Below are 6011 nucleotides of genomic sequence, written 5' to 3' on the forward strand. Positions count from 1 at the left end.
TGTGTGCCTGTAGAAAAGAGCACAAATCAAAGACCTGAAACACCAGTAAGTTGTGGTATTTGCTGGAACGCTCACATGGTTCAAGGGCTTTTGCCAAGCTATATTTCACTTGTAAGGGGCTGTGCAGCTGTGACAATTCACCTGTGTGCTGGAGAAATTTAATGAGCATCATTCAGAGCTGCACCATTACAGCCAGTACGAGCTTGAACCCACCTGGCCAGCTGCGAGAAGAGTTGAGAGACAGAAGCCTGATGCTAAGAAATTGCACCCTGTAGTAATAGAAAAACAAAATGGAAAGGTGAAGGGTTCATGAACAATGTGGCCAAAGGCACTGAGGAGTTCAGCAGAGGAAGAGAAGCTAATCTGGGATCCCTTGGAAATAAGAGGAGTCCTAAATTTGATATCAGGCTGCAGACTGGTGGAACTGGTCAAACTGGCACTGATAACACAGGGACAATCGGGGGTTGATAAATATCCCTGCTTTGGTCTGTTTGGTGCTCTGCAGTGCTGGGCCTGACCCACAGCCAGGATGGTCACCCTGGGTGGACAAGCAGGGTGGCTGGTCCTGCCCTGCTGCTCTCCCAGGACAGAAACGCCACCCTGTCCCCTCCCCTTGCCATATGTTTAGTGTTTGTAACTGGGTCTTACGCTGCATACACTCTCTCCTGCCTAACTCCCCATTTGCAGAAGATCTGGCTCAACCTGCACTGGTTTTATTCGAGCTTCGTTTATAAAAGTCATGCAAGTCCCAGAGCCCTGCAGCAGAGGGACATCACCAGCATGCCAAGCCCTGTTTGCAGCCAATTTATGAAAGTCCATTGCTCGGAAACACTGATCAATCAATGGGCACATCCCACCTATGAGCAGAATAAGCAAAGGAGAGGTAGCTGGGACATAAGGTGACATCCGCATATTCATGGCTAGTGGGCCACGAAACCCAGGCACTGGACAGCTTTTTCTTTTGCAGAGCTGTACATAGATTTAATCCTCCTGAGATCCCAAGCCATAATCACTGCAGCAGCTCCCTTGTTCAGAGCGTACATGTGTGCCTGTGTCTGGGATACAGTTAGCAAACTGCCCTGGACTTTGCAACTTTCCTGCTCAGTTTTTATTAATTCTCCCTTTGCAATAATCCTCAATATGTTTCGCTTACATTCAGTGAGCAAGAGGGGAGCACTGCCTCAGTTAATTTAACTCCCGCAAATTCCCGTCGCTGCTGGGGAGAGATTGTGCTTCTTAGCAGATAAAGCAGCTTCTTTATATTTCAAAAGGTTAGAGATTAGATCTGGTTACGGTTATACTTTTATTAAAATTCCTATTTACATTTTTTTTTTTTCCATCGGTACAATTACAGAAAAGGCAGAAGGAAAGTGTTCAATTCAGAGCAGTACTTGAGCACTGAATTATCCCTCGGTGCTACATGGATGCGCAAAGCAAGAGCCCCGTGTCCCTCACCTGCAGACGGATGAGGAGCTGGTGCGGGCGCTGCCTGCTCTCCCTACCCCGTCCTGCAAAGAACCAGCACAGAGCTTGACCAAATTTCTCAGGCCTGTAGCAAAATCACAGAATGTTTGGGGTGGGAAGGGACCTCTGGAGATCATCCAGTCCAACCCACCAAAGGGGAATTGCTTCTGAACAGAAGGTCTCTGGAGCGTTTTTCTCCCAGGAAACAGCTTTGGTTTATTGCAGCGGTGAAGTTCAGAGGGATTTGCAGCCTGGCCTCTGATCCATCCCCCTGTGGTTTTTATAGGATGTAGAGGTAGACAGTGAGCTCCTTGATGGATCTTTATGCTACAAAGTCAGCCCTTACAGCGAGTGTGGGGCTCTGAGGCGCCACTCACATGGCGTTGGGTGAGTGACAACCTCCAGGTGACGGTAAAGGGAAGAAAATTAAACCTATGGGCACTTTCATAGAAACAAGTCCAGTCACACCAGACGGAGGAAAACCCGGGTTCCTTGGGAGGAACATGGGGCTCCAGCACTCGCCCACGTGGCGCAGGAGGAGATGCATGGCATACATACATTCGGCAACACTGCTCCTGCTCTTGGGAAGAAAGAGGAGACAGTATCTCTCAGATGCCAGCGAACCCTGCACACAAATCATGCTCACTGCAAATTTACAAGCCTATGACCTTCCTGCTCTTGGCTCCCATGCACAATAAAGCAGTGAGCAAAGGGGACACTTAAATAAAATACAGTGAAGAGCAAAGCTGCTCTTTTGATCAACCTGCACCTCGTTGTTCAGGAGCAAGGGGAGCGCTCCCGGGGAGTGAGGGAAGCACGAAGGGCGGCCTTTGCAAATAAATGCAGGACATTGCAGGTGGGCATCAAGAAAATCTTGAATTTACTGCAGCAGATGAGAGCCAGCCATGCACTTAGTATAAAGCAGCACTACTGGAGTACAGCAGCGAAACACTGACTCCTGAAAGATTGCTCAGAAAAGGGTATTTTTAGGCTCTAGAGCGTATGGGGCTCTCCTCAGCAGTGTCCAGCCTCTGCCATCCCCAGGGTGTAAGAGCAGGTGGAGGTTGGTAGCCAGGGACAAAGGAGAGCAGGGTGGGAGCTGAGCAGTGGGGGGACACTCAGCGGCCACTGGTTGGGGGTGCATTGGTCTCAGCAGGAGGCACAGGGCAGTGGGACAAGGCAGAAAGATGTTATTCCTTCCATGTCCTTGCTGTGCTGCTCAGCAATTGTGCTGCCCGTGCTTGGTCCCCACGTTGCATTCAGCACTGGGTAATCACCTGTCACCCAGAGTGTGACCCACGTGAGGACCATAGATTCACAGAACCACAGGCTGCCCAGGGCAGTGGTGGAGTCACCGTCCCTGGAGGGGTTTAAAAGACATGTAGATGAGGTTCTCAGAGACATGGGTTAGTGCCAGAGTGAGGTTATGGTTGGACTCGATCTCTCCCAACCAAAATGGTTCTACGATTCTATGTCCTGTTAGTATTTTCCATTTCTGCTTGGAAAGACTTCAGGTTTCATGGCTGGTAATTCAGAATGCGCTGATGTGGATGCACTGGACCTGCTGGAGCTCCAGCTGATGTTCTGGAATGGAGCTGCTGTCAGTGAGGTTGAGATCCAGCCCTGCTCCTCCAAGGGCGGCACGTGTTCCTCCCACCACCCCTCCTTCTTCGTGGGGATCCAGCCAGCCAGGACCAATATGTATCTATTAGGAGAAAAGTGGGTGCTTTGCACTGAAATTTTCAGAGGTGTCCTGAGGTTTGCTCTGTCATGCAAAGCCCGCAGAAAAAAAAAAAAAACAATTACGTGAGCATGGCAGGCTCCAGATAGTGGCGCATATTGAACATTGTGTTGGTGGGGAGCCTGTTGCCACAAGAAACATAGACAGGTTTAAAAGCCTGTCAGACAAATCCATGGCAGAATAATATCCCCAGGGCTATAAGACACACTCCTGTCTGAGGAGATCTCTTAACTCAGCCCACCTGAAGCCTGGAGGCATGCGAGGAACTGTGTGTTGCTGCTTCTTTCCTTCTTATTTCCCTAAGAACTGCAGCTGGCGGCTATCTAGACACATCCCAGGCTTGTTTGTTTGGACGTGACTCTCCGATGAGCCAGTCCTCCCTACTGCCAGGGGATGTGGTGTCTGAGAGGCAAGCTGAGCACCTTCAAGGGCTTGCAGACTTTCTGTGGAGTGAGCGTCTTTTCCTCCTGTGACACAAAGGGACATTCAGGCACCGGCTTTGAAAGGGGCAGGAGCTACCTGAGAACCGTGTGGGGGCTCCTTCCCCCAGAGGACGGGGATCCGCACCCTGCGGTCACTCGGGTGCCCCCCAGCCCTTCCCGCCCGACTTGGGTTTCAGCACAAGGACTCTGGGCTGAGTCCCAAAGCGGAGCCTCCCGCCCCGTGCTCTCTCGTGTCCCTGTACCCCGCTCAGCTTCTGTTAATTGAAAGCCAGACTTGCAGATAGCAAACGATTTCTAGGCGCTCACAACCCTAACACCACCTTAATTAAGCTCTTCGGATGAGAGTTTCCTTAGGCTGTTAGCTCTTCTTAATGAGACCAGACAAGGGGATGGGGAGAACAGGCCATTAAACATGATGTTTTGAGATAAATCTTGGCTGTGGCCCTGGCGAGAGCACCTTTGCTCCTCAGATTTCAGAGCTCTTCTCTCTCAGGCCTGACAAACCCCATGTCGCACGACAGATCAGATAAAAGTCTCCTTCATCTGAAGGCTCAACCATTGCTTTCCAGCCTGTCAGTTGCGGTAATAAAAGCTATGACCCCGGCTGACAAGTCCTTTTTCTGGAAAAATAGCAAAAGTTTACTCAGATTAAAAGGAGATGAGATGTGTTGATAGACACTGCCCACTCCTTGTGTTTTTAAGAAGCAGGGCAAGACTGTTAGTAAATGTTATAAAACACAAAAGCTATTGGAGTAAATCGTAACTGTGATGGAGTGATCAACTGTGGGCCGAGTTCCAGGGACAAAACACCATCAGCAGAGGCAATGCGTTTCTTTTCTTGTTGGAAGAGCAAGCATGAATCTCCCATCCTGCCTGCAAAGTAACCCGTCAGATTTTTCATTATGCACAACTAATAGGTCTTTTCTAGTTTTACTAACTCCAGGATAATGATGGGCTCTTTATCCTCATTTTTCTCCAGCAAAACGAACCAAAAAATATACATGTTCAAAGTTCTGCTTTGACGTCTCAGAATACTTTTTCTCCGCCACCCTTTGTCCCGAAGCCTCAGCCTCGCACCAGGTCATTCTCTCCTTGCATTTATTTCTCTATTTATGTTTTAAAGAGGTGCATTAATTTTTCAGAGATTCTACAGGGAACAGGAGAGGTAGTCATTTGAATTATGGAATTCATTTGCTCAAAGTCACATGCCAGCAGCTTGTTGCAGGCTCTGTGTGTCACAGCTGCCGTTCACCTGGGGCTGGAGAACTGGGCTGAGGGACACACGGAGACGGGCAGTTGTGATCATAGAATCACAGAATAGTTTGGGTTGAAGGGCCCTTCCCAGCTCCCCCAGCTCCCCCTGCCACGAGCAGGGACATCTTCACCAGCTCAGGTTGCTCAGAGCCCCGTCCAGCCTGGCCTGGGATGTCTCCAGGGATGGTTCATCCACCACCTCTCTGGCCAACCTGGGCCAGGCTCTCACCACCCTCAGGGCAACAATTTCTTCCTCATGTGCAGCCTGAATCTCCCTCCTTTAGTTTAAACCATCACCCCTTGTCCTATCACAACAGGCCCCGCTGAAAAGTCTGTTCATGTCTTTCTTACAAGCCCCTTTTAAGTCCATAAAGGCCACAATAAGGTCTCCCCGGGGCTTCTCTTCTCCAGCTGAACCCCCCAGCTCTCTCAGCCTGTCCTCCAGCAGAGCTGTTCCAGCCTCGGATCATTTCTGTGGCTCCTCTGGCCCCTCTCCAGCAGGTCCATATCTTTCTTGTACTGAGGACTCCATATGTTGATGCTGGTGCTCATCAATATGATGCACCTCTACTGGAGTTGCATCGGCTTACGACTGGGCAAAATTTGCTGAAGGAAACCCAGACGTACCAGTGTACCTGGGGCTCCTGCGAACAGCTCCTGGGAGTTAGAGGCTGAGAGCTCAGCCTCCTGCCACCAGCAGCTGTCCCTGCTCCCTCCTCCCAGGGCAGGAAGTGTCGCTGGGACAGGCACACACTCGTGACACAAGAGCATTGCTGGGACAACATGGCAGTTCCATGCACAGCTCCCAGCTCCCAGCCAGGGCTGCTTTGACCTTCTCTGCACTACCAGGCAGTCACACACTTCTCCCTCTGGGGGACCTCAAGTCAGTGCCACCCATCAGGGGCTGGATACACCCATCGTGTGAGTGCTTTGTAGGATGGTCACGGGGAACATCCCCATCCTGCCTGGGGGACAAGGTGGCTTTGGGACAGTGAGGGCCAAGGCAGCCATCACTGTGCGGGAGGTGGTCACTGTCCTGTCCTGCATCCCCATGAGTGGTGGCCTCGTAGGGCTCTGTCCCCAGCAGCTCCCCACACCCTCCCTGCCCA

The sequence above is a fragment of the Streptopelia decaocto genome (assembly GCF_964273445.1).
Source record: "Streptopelia decaocto genome assembly, chromosome: 16".
Classification (NCBI taxonomy): domain Eukaryota; kingdom Metazoa; phylum Chordata; class Aves; order Columbiformes; family Columbidae; genus Streptopelia; species Streptopelia decaocto.